The sequence below is a fragment of the Stomoxys calcitrans genome, chromosome 2 (genome assembly GCF_963082655.1).
Source record: "Stomoxys calcitrans chromosome 2, idStoCalc2.1, whole genome shotgun sequence".
Lineage (NCBI taxonomy): Eukaryota > Metazoa > Arthropoda > Insecta > Diptera > Muscidae > Stomoxys > Stomoxys calcitrans.
Window position 1 is genome coordinate 122943923 of NC_081553.1, and position 15345 is coordinate 122959267.

The 15345-nt window shown below is 38.6% G+C and overlaps 1 protein-coding gene across 15 annotated transcripts in view; it reads right to left on the minus strand.

Moving 5' to 3' along the window:
• LOC106082286 (uncharacterized) overlaps positions 1 to 15345 on the minus strand; it is a 453600-nt gene that overhangs the window by 198269 nt on the left and 239986 nt on the right. For 4 of the 15 annotated variants that reach the window (XM_013244761.2, XM_013244750.2, XM_013244780.2 and 1 more), the window contains exon 1: positions 11134 to 11678. The exons of 1 other annotated variant lie outside the window; for it this stretch is intronic. The gene's annotated coding sequence lies outside the window, so the exon portion shown is untranslated. Of the gene's footprint in view, positions 1 to 11133; positions 11694 to 15345 lie in introns of those variants that run through there. 10 more of the 15 variants (XM_013244734.2, XM_013244726.2, XM_013244683.2 and 7 more) reach the window with 5 other exon arrangements.

Sequence of the window (15345 nt, forward strand, 5' to 3'; positions counted from 1 at the left end):
TAAGAGTTAGACTAGGTCCGAGTGGTTAAGATTCAGATAATTTTTTAAATGATTAGTCCATGTTTCTATTAAGCCTCCAATATCTGTTCCAAGTTTGGTAAACATACATCGCCGTATTCATATGCAGATCCTATAAAGATTGATTTTATTTTTTGAGACTAAATGTATGTATCTCACATATTGCTTGATTTGATGTTGTTCACAGACAAGAACTTAACCTCCATGAACCCCAAAAACCAAACAGCTGATCAAGAGCCTTAACCCGGGTAGGTTAAGTTAGGTTAAAAGAGCGTACGGATATTAATCTGGCCCATGACACTATGGACATACACCTTAGCCAGAAGTCGGCGTGTAATGTGCTCTAAATACTAAAAAGTAACCTTGAAAAAGAAAATATATGTGAGGAATTCCGTGCTACTTATGCTTAATTGCTTTCTATACCACGCCTCTAAGTTAGTTTATGTCTGGTATTGTGTCCCCAACTAAGTACCGGAGTTTTTTAGCCTCAAAAGCGGTGTAATGGCATAGAATATGCTCCTAAGTCTCATCATCTTCCCCATAAGCTCATAGTCCTATGTGTAACGTTATGATACCAAAAGCTATACTGACTTCCTTTTTTCTTCCTTTCAGTAATAGACCCGTCTTCTCACGATCCGAATCTACCTATTGGATTTTCGTAGTCCCACCGACCGTTTCGGTAATGCTGTTCCACAGTGATACATTCGACGTGTTCCGCGACCACACACTTAACTCGGACCAATTTTATTGACGGCAGTTCTCTGGCCTTCACTGACAAATGGTTTGCTTTTTCATCTCCCCTTGCTCCGCTATGACCCAGCACCCGACGATGCGGATTGTGCAATCTTAAGAGAAGGCGTTAATCTCCCTCTTACACTCCAAACTGTTCGCGATCTACCCGGATAAGAGATCGCAGGCTATTGACTGGAATGGCGACATAAGGAAGCTAGGACAGCTTATGAGCAGACTCTGCAATAAGCCGAATAGAAAATAGCTGCGTGTATACTGGGATCTGCGTAAGGAATCCCTAAACATGTATAAGAGCGAGGTGAAGTCGGTCGAAGCATGTCAAATCGATGGAGAGAATAAATGTATCCTCCAGATTCCACAGTATGGGCTCTAAGGACCCAATAACTCGGGGAAGCATTCTGATCGATGGCTAAACTTAGACGAGTCCAACTGTGAGACTTTCAAGCTACCGACTGCGACGCATTTCCATTAATGCTGAGATAGACTGAATGTATCACCCCGTTTGTCATACGACCGAATTGTTGAGGTGATCTTCAGAAGCAGCGTTTTACTTGACTACGTGCAGAATGGTTCAGGCCACCGTAGCGCAGAGGTTAGCATGTCCGCCTATGACGGTGAACGCCAGGGTTCGAATCCTGGCGACACCATAAGAAAAACATTTTCAGCGGTGGTTTTCCCCTCCTAATGCTGGCAACATTTGTGAGGTACTATGCCATGTAAAACTTCTCCCCAAAAAGATGTCGCACTGCGGCACGCCGTTTGGACTCGGCTATAAAAGGAGGACCCTTATCATTGAGCTTAAACTTGAATCGGACTGCACTCATTGATATGTGAGGAGTTTGCCCCTATTCCTTAGTGGAATGTTCATGGACAAAAATTTGCAATTTGCAACGTGCCGACTGGGTGGCGGAAAGTTTAGGTTTATTTTTTCCTATAATCGTGGAAACCATACTTCTCCCTATCCCAATTAATGCGTATATTAAAAACCTTCTTGACCCTTCATTGGTATGCAGACATCAGGGTTTGTAGGTTGACAGTGTCCTTCATGATGGGGTTTGCTACATAGGAGAATTTGCATACAGTCAGCCTTCTTGGATCTAAAGGCTCTGAGTTATGGCTATGTAAAGTCGAGACTAGTTGGAAAATGTAAAGAGATTCTTTAAACAATGGGGGAAGGTTATGGTGATCTGTTAGGCCCCCGACCTCTGATAAGCACCGAAAGTACCAATAATTCAGTGAAGCCAACCTTGCGCGAGCTTCTTGGTTGGATGGAGGCTATCTATAATAACTGCGCAAATGAGGCTTCAAATTGGTTAGAAGTTCATAAAGCTCTCATGGGATAGACAGTTAGGTTAATCAGGGTATACGGAGTTGGATACGGATGAGCACCTGTGGTGTCACTGCTCCGCAATTAGGAGGTGATTGCACACCTTTTTCCGATCTAGGATTCTCTTCAAGGTTTAAGTCCTCTGGTCATTCTGGAGTTTTGTTAAGGCCTGAATTAGCCGACTTAATCATACTCTCGATGGCAAGTTGTTTCTTTTAGTCTTTTGCGTTAGTTTCGTTTTTCTGTCTTTATTTTTATCGTTCTTTTATCGTTCTGTGGTGTATGTTTATCTATTTTTTCTCCTTTTTTCTCTACTTTCTTCTAGGTAGAATACAATTGATCTAAGGTCTGCGAGTGAGGAGACATGTAATCAAGGTTGCCCTCTAAACTAGCCTATCCTAGTCGTGTGTCTTCCAACCTGACCTACCGCTAGATCCAAGGTGGTGGATTTAAGAAAGTTTGTCTCAGTCCAAACTTACAGCCGTTACCATAATATGTTACTTCAGTCAAGGCATTTTCACTTACGTCTTGAAATTTAATCAAAAGTTTATTTCGCTTATACAAATTTAAAATCAGTAGTATTTAGTGAATTTCAAACAAAATGGCACCATCGATGCTTTCTTCTTCCTCTCTTCCTCGAAGAGGTAGTATAAAAGCCCAACTTTTATAGCAAATAAATGCTTTGCAAAATTTGGTGTCTAGAAATTGTCGCATGAGTTTTGCCTAAATACTCATACCTAGGGCGGTCATAAAAATACCCATTTGCTGACTTCACGCAGCATAACGACATGTTCGCGTGTTCTCTCACTAACCCCAAACGATACATTGGGCTGGAAAAGAATTAAATATCCATGCCTTGAAATCAACATTAATGGAGGAGTGAAGTTAAAAATCCAAATTGTAGAGAGTGCAATGGGTGGTATAAGGGATATTAGTTATAAAGTAAATTGCATATGCTTAACATGTCAGTGAAGCAATTTAAGAAGAATTAGAATTAGAATTGTACTTAAACTGTTTTCATAGCGCATATGGTAGTTAAAATAGAGACAATGTATTTCTGGGGTATATGATATTGTCAAAAAGAAAAATAAAAAGCTCAAATAGTTGGTGGTACCATGTGTTGCATGAGTGTTTTAAATTCAAATCTGGTCTAGTGGGGCGTATGAGCAACTGGAGATATGAATGATTTCCATCAAACATACTCTCACATCCAATGGAAAGTATGAGTAATTTAAATTCAACCACATCCTAGTGCAAAGAATGGTAGAATGGTTGTTTCAAATTGAATTACAAACTTCGTGAAAAATATTTATATCAAATTATTATCTTTGGCAAATGCAGTTATAAAGAAAAACATAATTTCATATAAAAACGTGCACAACGTGTACAAGTGCAGCCGTCTGTTTAACAGTTGCCCCAAATTAAACGCCTCCTATAATACTCACATCATATGTTAAACATTACACTCAAGCGTACTCGTACTTTAAATCATGTTCTCAAGAGCCCTATGAGGCGTATACGAACATGATAATAAAGGCTTAATAAGGACATTGTCACAAGGGCTGACATTTCTGACCATCGCATATTACACATACACACACAAGCTCACACACATGCAGATATACGAATATAATTTTGATAAAAATCAAATTATGCTAAAGGTTAATTGCGGATGGTAAATTACACTCAGCATAGCCCATAAATATATACACAAACACTTGATTATATATATATATATATGTGTGTATAAATATATACATAGACAAGTGTATGAGTGCAATGAGTGTTTATGCATGTCCTTTGCCTACTTAATATTAGATGTATGTTTGTAGATGTATGTGTCTAAAACATAAATGATATATCACGATATTGTATACAAAATATGAATGAATAAAGGAAAGAATTTATGTATGACTGTGTGTGTGTGTGTGTTATGTATCCTTAGGGAAGTATAAGTATCTTCAATATGATACTTATTCATCCGACTGTAAGTAAGAATGTCATTAACACTAATGTATGGTTATAGCAACAAAAAAAAAATACATGGTGTATTTGAGAATTTTAATTATACGTGAGTGCTTTGTTGCAACAGACATTTGTACTTTAGAGCAGTCATGAAGGTTGAGATTTCTTAGAAGTTTATTTTGGTATGACAACAATAAATGACGAAACCATTATGGGGACATTGTACCCAAAATGTTGCAAGGTCCTTAAATACACCTAAAAGCAATGAAACCAAAAAGGACTTATATATAATGGTGAAAAGTGAATAAAACAACCTTTTTCCTTATCTATGCTTAAAGCAAACGCAAAATATGCGATATCAAAGATAATTTTATCGAATATAAATAGACAAATTGTCAAATCACTCTTTTTAAACCCACCACCGAAGGATGGGGGTATATTCATTTTGTCATTCCGTTTGCAACACATTGAAATATCCGTTTCCGACCCTACAAAGTATATATATTCTTGATCACCGTAAAGATGCAAGACGACCTTGCCATGTCCTTAAAAATAGACATATTGAGCTGAAACTTTGCACAGATTCTTTTTTTGGCCATAAGCAGGTTAAGTTCGAAGATGGGCTATATCGAACTATATCTTGACATAGCCCCCATATAGACCGATCCGACGATTTAGGGTCTTAAGCCTATAAAAGCCACATTTACTATCCGAAATTTGGGACAGTGAGTTGTGTTAGGCTAGTCGACATCCTTCTTCAATTTTGCCCAGATCGATCCAGATTTGGATATAGCTGTCATATAGACCGATCTCTCGATCTAAGGTTGTGCGCCCATAAAAGGCGCATATATTGTCCAATTTTGCCAAAATTTGGGACAGTGAGTTGTGTTAGGCCCTTCGATACCCATCTTCAATTTGGTCCAGGTTGGACATATCCGCCATTGGATCCATAAAAGGCGCATTTAATCTCCGATGTCGCCGAAAATTGGGGCAGTGAGTTAAATTAGGCCCCTCGACATCTTTCTGGAATATGGCCCAGATCGCTCCACATTTGAATATAGCTGTCATATAGACCGATCTCTCGATTTAAGGTTTTGGAGCTATAAAAGGATCAAAGATAAAAAATCAGTCCAGATTTGAATATAGCTGTCATATAGACCGATCTCTCGATTTAGGGTTTTGGACCTATAAAAGGCGCATTTATTGTCCGACGTCGCTGAAATTTGGGACAGTGAGTGGTGTTAGGCTCTTCGATATCCCTTTTTAATTTGGCACAGATCGGTTCAGATTTGGATATAGCTGTCATATAGACCGATCTCTCGATTTAAGGTTATGAGCCCATAAAAGGCGCATTTATTATCCGATGTCGCCGAAAACTGGGACAGTGAGTTAAATTAGAGCCCTCGACATCTTTCCGCAATATAACCCAGATCGGTCCAGATTTGAATATAGCTGCTATATAGACCGATTCCTCGATTTGAGATCTTGAGCCCATAAAAGGCGCATTTATTGTTCGATTTTGCTGAAATTTGGAACAGTGAGTTGTGTTAGGCCCTTTGACATCTTTCTTCAATTTAGCCCCAATCGGTCCATATTTGGATGTAGCTGCCATATAGACCGATCTCTCGATTTAAGGTTTGGGACCTATAAAAGGCGCACTTATTGTCCGATTTCGCCGAAATTTGGGACAGTAAGTTGTGTTAGGCACTTCGACATCTCTCTTCAATTTGGCCCAGATCGGTTCAGATTTGGATATAGCTGTCATATAGGCCGATCTCTCGATTTAAGGTTTTGAGCCCATAAAAGGCGCATTTATTGTACGATGTCGCCGAAATTTGGGACAGTGAGTGGTGTAAGGCTCTTCGATATCCCTGTTTAATTTGGCTCAGATCTGTTCAGATTTGGATATAGCTGCCATATAGACCGATTTCTCGATTTAAGGTTTCTTGTCCATAAAATGCGTACTTATTGTCCGATTTCGACGAAATTTTGGACAGTAAGTTGTGTAAGGCTCTTCGATATCCCTCTTTAATTTGGCCCAGATCGGTTTAGATTTGGATATAGCTACCATATAGACCGATCTCTCGATTTAAAGTCTTGGCCCCATAAAAGGCACATTTATAATCTGATTTCGCTGAAATTTTACACAGTGACTTATGTTAGACTTTTCGACATCCGTGTCGTATATGCTTCAGATCGGTATATATTTGGATATGGCTACCAAAAAGAATAATATTTTGCCCTACCATATTTCGATATAGCTGCTAAGGGGGCATAAATAATGCATTCTTCACCGGATTATGACGAAAGGTGGTTTACATATATACCCGAGGCGGTGCGTATCCAAAGTTTGGCCAGGCCGAACTTAACGCCTTTTTATTTTTTTTACATAGCAAGCCACTCAGAAACTGGAAATTGCTAATTTAAAACCTCATTTATTAAAAATCAAATGAAGACTTTGAAAAATTCAAAGGTGTTTGAATTGCATATCTGATACGAAGTGTTGCACATTTTATTGTACACAAACCACCAGAAGCGTTTGCTTCTGAGCTTATTTAAGAAGAAACTTTTTCGTAGAACTTAATTCAATCATAGCGTGATTGCGTTGTATTTGGCTGGGAAATTATAACCGGCTATTGATGGCGATCTCATACACCTCAAAGTGAACAAAATGTTTGTGTGTCGTTAATATAATATGGGTAGCGTTGCCGAACACAAAGGACGTGGTCCAACAAAACAGCAACAACAGCTGAAATTGTTCGGCGAGCAATGGCAATCAAAAGGCTAAATATTTGATACAATCCCGTGAAATAGTGCAGCATATATTGAAAAACGACCTGAAGGTAAAGCCCTACAAATTCCAAAAGGCACAGAACCTTACAACAAAGCGAAAGAAGTTGGAATCGTTAGAGCTAAGAAGTTGCAAAGCTTGCAAGAACTTTTTGAATTTCCATACATCGTGTTCTCTGACGAGAAACAATTTCTAATTTAGCAATTCGTAAACTACCAAAATGATAGTATTTACCTAATCGAGTGCACGTACGAAAATTTGAAATTAGGAATGGCCACGCAAAGTAATTTTCCATCTCAAGTGATGCTATGACCGGTGATGAGTTTTCTCCAATTGTTTTTATAGAGTCTGGCGTTAAAGTAAATGCAACTAATGCAGAAAACATGTTGACTTGGCATTGGCGGGGTGATGAGGACCACTAGAGAACTAAAATTATTCTATATATCCGACCCATGCCACTGGAGTTATGGGGCTTGAGGCGTTGGGAGAATGGATAGCGATAGGAGCAGGTCATACCATCGTAGTATAATCGAGGCGACGATAGGAAAGCAGGACGGAATGGAAGATGTTTTGCATCAGATACCTGAGACGACACTTGAGGTATAGTGCGAGGCAATGGCGCCAGCGGCACAGTCTTGGATTGACGAAACCCTAGTATTGCCATCTGGAAGATCATGCTACACGAATGGATCCAAGCTACAGGACAGAGTGGGTCTGGGAGTCTTCATTGAGAACCCAGGGACTGAGATCTGTTGTACACGGTCCTGCAGGCGGAGATCCGGGCGATTACAGAATGCGAGAGGTCGTCGATTTTGAATATCTTTATGGACAGTCAAGGCCATCAAGGTTACAACAACAACAGTGTAAAACGAGATTAACTCCATTTTTGAGATGGCACGATCCGCATCGTTTTGGTGCCGGGCCATAACGGTGTAAAGTGGAATGAAAGAACAGTGGACAGCCTTTAGCAAGTTTACTGAAGGCAATCCGAAAGCTTTCGCGGCGACGCCATTCGAGTGAAAATTGAAACAGTTTTGGTGCTTGTGCTGGGCCATTGCGGAGTAAGGAGAGTGAAAGAGCAGACGATTTGGCCGTGAAGGCCAGAAGACTGCCTTTGGAAAGTTCACTGAAAGTAATCCGAAGCCTTTCGCAGTGAACAGTTAAATGGTCGGTAGGATTACGAAAATCCTATGTGGAGATCCGGATCATGTGAAGATGAGGCTATTAGAAGGAAATCAGTATAGTTTTCACTATCATAATGGGACACATTGGACTACGTGCTCACTTTTGTAGAATAGGTATGGCAAGTGATAGCGAGTGTAGGGCATGTGTGGAAGATGATGAGATGTTGCACAGTGGAATAGAATCGAGAAAATATGCCATGTGAGAACGGGAAGAGAAAACACTTTACAATTTGAAATGCTTAGAGCCGAGGAGTTTTCGAAGACGGTGATCCGGGCGCCTCTTACCAGGGCCCAAAATTTGGTAACCTCGGCATTTCGAAAAAATTTTCGGGCTGCCAAATCTTTATTTGTGGTCCAATTTCCATTTTTTTTTGCTGGAAAGTGCTTAAAAACCCTTACAAGACTTGAGAAATACACTATCTCGACTGGTTTCGGTGCTATGCCATGCAAAACTCCTCTCCAAAGAGGTGTCACACTGCGGCACGCCGTTCGGACTCGGCTATAAAAAGGAGGCCCCTTATCATTGAGCTTAAAACTTGAATTGGAGTGCACTCATTGATATGTGAGAAGTTTGCCCTTGTTCCTTAGTGCAATGTTCATGGGCTAAATTTGCAATTTGCAGTAAGTAATTGTATCACAGCAATATCCGATTATGGACCAATTTGGACCTTTTGCAATTTCAACCGACCTATACTAATAAGAAGTATTTGTGCAATATTCCAAGCGGTTAGCTTTCCTCCGAAAATAATCGCGCTTTTGACGGACGGACGGACAGACGGATATGGCTAGATCGACTTAAAATGTTATGGAGCATTGGACGAATACTTCGTGGTGTTGCAAAAGAAATGACGAAATTGATTTACCCCCTCCCATGGTGGAGGGTATTCAAAATAAAGCATTTATGGGCATTAGACCTTTATCGAGTAAATGGTCTATATAGCAGCTATATCCAAAAATTGTCCGATTGGCCCGTTCAGGAACTTAACCAGCGTGCTTCAAAAAGACGTATCTGTGCCAAATTTCAGCTCAATATCTCAATTTTTGAAGGATCTAGAGTGATTACAACAGACAGACGGACAGACACACGGACATCATTAAATCGTCTTAGAATTTTACGCAGATCAAGAACATATATACTTTGTAGAGTCGGAAATTGATATTTCGATGTGTTGCAAACGGAATGACTAAATGAATAAACCCCCTATCCTACGGTGGTGGGTATAAAAATACACTCCAAAACTCCTACCAATTGCTCTCTTTTCATCCAAATGTTATATTAATCTTAAGCACATATGAACACACCCCATTTGCTCAACCATTATTGGGCTAATTTGTGTCTTAACTTTTGGTTTTTCCAATCAAATAGACAATTCATATCAGGTGTTAATATACATATTGTTGATGGCATTGCCCGAAAAAACGTTAGTTGGCACTTTTGTTTTCAAGATGGAAATGTTACTGTAATTCAAAATCCTTCAACCGTCATCATTAATCATTAAATAAAATGAGTTTTTGATGAGTTTAGAAATCCCAGCAGACATAACAGAAGTAAAACAAGAAGTCAGTCGAGTGGGTATTAAATTTGCCAATATGAAATTGTCTGTGTGTTCGCATGCAGACAGACAGACAGACAGTCAGTCAGACAAACAAAAGTGTGAATATAGTGAATTTCGTTATTGTTTGCCATTAGCACCATGTCTGTCTGTCTGTTTGTTTGTTCCTTCGTTTGGTGTCTATGTCTGTCTGTTAAGTGTTGATGATAATTTTATGCATTTGCTTTGAATTTCTTATTTTCGTTATGTTCCTTTTCACGAGAGTAGGAAATATGAAAATTATAATTTAATCGTTTCTTAATACAGCGTGTAAAGCACAACTTTACACAAATACAAACTGACAGACAGTCGCACTCACACACACACACACCAAGATAGAACAGGTATACCCAAAAAACAAAACACAAACATTTGTTGGAAGCAGAGAATATAATCAAGAATGCCAATTTCTAACAAAAGGAGGAAGGAAAAACTACGCTTTTATACTCTGACTTTCATACACATACACATTCATGCAAACTTGCCATCAAGCCCCTACAACATTGCTTAGCAAGTGGAGTCCTGCTGTTAAAATATCAAATCCAATAACGTGTTTCGTTGTTGGCTACAACTTTAAAAGTGTAAACTGTGTGTATTGCTCAAAAGGATACATTTAAGCAAAATTTACACATTTTCTTTGGTAGCAGTCGTTGTTGTTATTTTTTGTTTAAGTTTGTTTCCTGCCATTTTTGTTTCCCTTACTCTTCTTTGTCATGTTCTTCGTACTATGGTACTATGCTGGGGCCAAATTTGTTTTGAAAATGCTGAGTCCTGTTACACAAACAACATTAAGCAGAGTTTCCCTTAAACATACACAAACACAGACAACAAGCACCTACTATGCTCTCCATGATTTGTTTGCAAATAATGATGTCCATATGAGAGCGGTGGGTGCAAATGTATGTATGTGTGGGTACCAGAGAGAGAGAGAGAGAGAGGTATTTCTACACAATAATTTTCAAAGTTAACAGGAGGCAAAAACAAAACAAAAACACTCTCAAGCCCCCAACACCAACTCTTTCACACATACCCATACAAAGACTAAAACAGCCAGCATAAAAAAAAGTTGTGAAAGCCAGACCACTCTCAGCCAGAGTTTTATTTTTCTCTCTCTCTCTCTCTATTTAAAACACCGACTCTAGAGATTCCGTGGCTTTCGTTGGCAATGGATATTTGAAGGTGTGTATGCTCACTTCTAGCTGCTTTTTTGTATACTGCTCGCCTTTGAAGCTTTTTCTCACATTCAATTTTAAAGGCACAATGGCCCTGCTGACATTAACGTAATTTATTTGGGTGTTGAACCTCACATGTGTAGGGAATGGCTCCTGTATAGGTGTGATGCCTCAGTGTCAGTGTATGAGTGTATGTGCATGTACATGTATGTTTGTGCATGGCTGTGTTGAAATCCGCTAGCGTAATAGTAAAGCTTAGAAAAAAATTATAATTATTTAACCAAACTGAGGAAGTTTACACCGACTTTTTTCTCGTTTTTTTTCCTTTCTTTACTTGCACTTTCTACTTTTTGGTTTTTCCTTTACCAGAACGACATTTATGCACTTTTAACTTTTCTTAATTTTCTCTTTTGGGACTTTTTCACTTTCATTTCATTTTCATTTGGGGAATTTTGTTATCTTAATTTTTCTTCCTTCGAATTTTTTTCTCCATCTATAAACCAACAACAAACACCAACACCACTAAATAGGGAAGTGCCACACGAAGCGCGTTAGGACGCGCCTTAGTGCGCTTTTAGGAACCGTTTTCATCGAATGTTGCGTGTCAACTAAAAATTCCGATACATGCGCCTTTTCCCGTTTTCTTCCTGACGTCGTTAGTATGCTATTAAGGATAAGGCTAGGGTCGCGCTGTCACTCATTGTCTGTATGACATTGTGTATGTACTGGCAGAGAGAGAAAGAGAGCACGAGCTTTTCAAAGCACATGAAAGCAAATGCTTTTTTCAAACGAGGTGAGGTAGTGTGGAGTAAAAGCTGGCACATATGTGTGTGGTGAAAAGCTTATAAAAAAGCTTTAAGACCAAAAAACAGTGGGCTTTAAAACAATAGATCAAACCAATTGGACCTTAAATAAAATGCGGAATTTTAATATACAGCTACGGTCAAAATAATAGCACCAATATAAAATTTTCAATACAATTGGCTGTTTTATTCTATATAATTTTCAAACCTTGTATATTTGTATTTCAACGATTTCGTTTAAGAAGGTTTCCAAATCAGGGAATTTTGATGAGGCTTCAAAAAAACTTCAAAATCAAGATGTCAAAATAATTGCACCTCATATAACGAATTGGTCAAAAATTTTATTGATACAATAGAAACAGAAACCAATTGAGTGGTTTTAATAAGAGTTTGGAACAATGACAATTTTTTGATATTTGGGATGCGTCCCTTGTACGTTATGGCAGCAAAACAACGCTTTCCAACTGAATTCACAAGATTTTGGCATTTTTCTTAAGAAAAAGAGCTCCAGATACCCTATAATACATATCAATGGCTTATATATATTTTTGTTTTCTTTTTTGTTTCTGTTGAAATTTTTGAATTTAATTTCTCTTCACGAAATTTAATTCGAGTTTAAATGATGTAATTTTTCTGGCCACTTTATGACACTTTGGATGTTCTGCAAACCACAATTTATATTTTTGCCAGTGTATTTGGAACAAGTGCCCTGTTGGAAGACCCAAACCAGTGGCATTTCACAGAATGGTATTACAATTTTCTCAAGAAAGATGACATGTTGGGTTGCAACCATGATAAACATAATCCCATATATTGGTCCAATACATTATTAGTCTCTGGTATGATCTCTCTTTGGATTTTTGAACCAAACGGTCCTTTAGTAGAAGAATGAAATTAGTTGTCAACGACTTGATTTCATTATAAACTTGAACATAAGAAAGTTTGTAGAGATCTTAACAATCAAAACAAGTACAAAATTATTTTCCTCATTTCAATTTTTTTTTTGCCTGTTAGGACGAAGATTATTACACAATTTTTGATCGTTTCTCTTTCGAGACGAGCTCAATGATCGGAGATTTTCCTTGTAAATGGAAAAGAAAAGTCAGAGATCGCAACACACACTAACCACTATGGGACGTGTTTCGTCTTTGGTTAGTAGACTTTTCAACCATATTAGGTGTGATGGCTTCAAGGGCTGTACGTTGATATGTTGCATTTGTATCGTATTTATTGCGAAAACGCCTCTATGGTACAAACACCCCATTAACCACGCTCGACAGCCCTGTCTATTAGCTGTAAGTTTCCTAATGCATATGTTCGTGTAATGACAGATTTCTTGTCTGCAACAATTACACTACTTCCATGGTAGCACATGATTTAGTGCATCTGTTGTTGTTATGATGGCTTCGAACGCTAGACAACGGTAACGGCTCTCGCTGTTGCTCCGTGTGCCCAGGTTCGAATCCCGACCGAGCTCCGCCGAATTTTTATACCCACCACCGAAGGATGGGGGTATATTCATTTTGTCAATCCGTTTGCATGTTGAAATCAAGCTACAGTCTTTAAAAGTACAGATATTGAGCTGAAATTTTGCACAGATTCTTTTTTTGTCCATAACCAGGTTAAGTTTGAAGATGGGCTATATCGGACTATACATTCATATAGAGCCCCCATATAGACCGATCCGCCTATTTGGGGTCTTAGGCCCATTAAAACCACATTTATTATCCGATTTCGCTGAAATTTGTGACAGTGAGTTGTTCTGGGCCCTTCGACGTCCTTCGTCAATTTGGCCCAGATCGGTCCAGATTTGGATATAGCTGCCATGTATACCGATCCGCCGATTTAGGGTCTTAGGCCCATAAAAGCCACATTTATTATCTGATTTTTCTGAAATTTGGGACAGTGAGTTGTGTTAGGCTCTTCGACATTCTTCGTCAATTTGGACCAGAGCGGTCCAATTTTGGACCATACTGCCATATAGACCGAACCTCCGATTTAGGTTCTTAGGCCCCTAAAAGCCACATTTATTATCCGATTTCGCTGAAATTTGAGACAGTGAGTTATTTTAAGCCCTTCGACATATTTCTTCAATTTGGCCCTGATCGGTTCAGATTTGGATATAGCTGCCATATAGACCGATCTCTCGATTTAAGGTTTTGGGCCCATAAAAGGCGCATTTATTGCCTGATGTCGCCGATATTTAGGACAGTGAGTTAAGTTAAGCCCCTCGACATACTTCTGCAATATGGCACAGATTGGTTCAGGTTTGGATATAGCTGTTTTAGGTTTTAGATTTTGGGGCCATAAATGGCGCATTTATTGTCCGATGTCGCTGAAATTTGAAACAGTGAAATGTGTTAGGCTCTTCGACGTCTTTCTTCAATTTGGACCAGATCGGTACAGATTTGAATATAGACCGATCTCTCGATTTAACTTTTTGGGTCCTTGAAAGGCGCATTAATTGTCCGATTTCGCCGAAATTTGGGACAGTGAGTTGTGTTAGGCTCTTCGACATTTTTCTGTAACTTGGTCCAAATCAGTCCAGATTTGAATATAGCTGCCGATATCTCGATTTAAAGTCTTGGTCCCTAAAAGGCGCATTTATAATCCGATGTCACTGAAATTTAACACAGTGACTTTTGTTAGGCTTTTCGACATCCGTGGCTTATACAGTTCAGATAGGTTTATTTTTGGATATAGCTACTAAAATTACCAATATTTTGTTATACACAATAGAACAATGACTTGTACTTATTAGTATTTGGTCCAAATCGGAACATATTTCGATATAACTGCTATGGGACATAAGGTATGTATTTTTTCACCGGATTTTTACGAAAAATGGTTAACATAAATACCCGAGGTGGTGGGTATCTAAAATTCGCCCCGGCCGAACTTAACGCCTTTTTACTTGTTTTCATTTAAAGTTCTTTTTTGCCTATTATGGTGAAGATTATTAAATTTCAAGACGAGCTCAATGATCGGAGATTTTCTTTGCAAATGGAAGAGGAAAGCCAGAGATTCCATTTGCAAAGAAAATCTCCGATAATAGGGTGCGTCTCGAAAGAGAGACAAACACAAATTGTGTGGTGCCAATAAGACTGCTGACTGACAACTCAATTGACTCATTAAAAACAAAACAAAAATGCGACGTTTGAGCGTACGCATCTGTACTCTCACGCTCTCATACTCTCAGCTACATTGAAGACACACACGATTTAAACTAAGTAAGCGATTCATCTTTTCGTGTAACAAAGCATCTTTTACTTTAAACAAAACATTTTTGATTTCAAATAATTTTTGAATTTTCGCGTAACAGAGCAATCCTTTGCCACAGAAGAAGTTCCTAAAGATTTCACCATACACTAAGTGATACATTACGTTCATCTGTGAAGGGAAATATTACACAGTTATTTTAAAAATAATATTTCTCTTATAAAACGGATTGGTTTAAATGAAAAATATACCAAGCGTTTTATTTTTTTGCGTGTATGGTGGTGGGTATAAAAAGAAACAAAAAGCCAGAACCCTGGTGTATGACTGGAAAAAAATTCTTTACATCACCACTTTTGACGCTGCCAAAGCTCTTTTTACTAAACTTCCTCGTAGTTTCTAACTTACGCAAAAAAGTTTACACTATGAAAGCTTTTTAGTAGTAAGCCCAAATGTTTTGGTCATAAATAAATGTAGGCACGTACAAAATATAGCGAGCCGTAAAACACAACAAGAATACCTTGCAC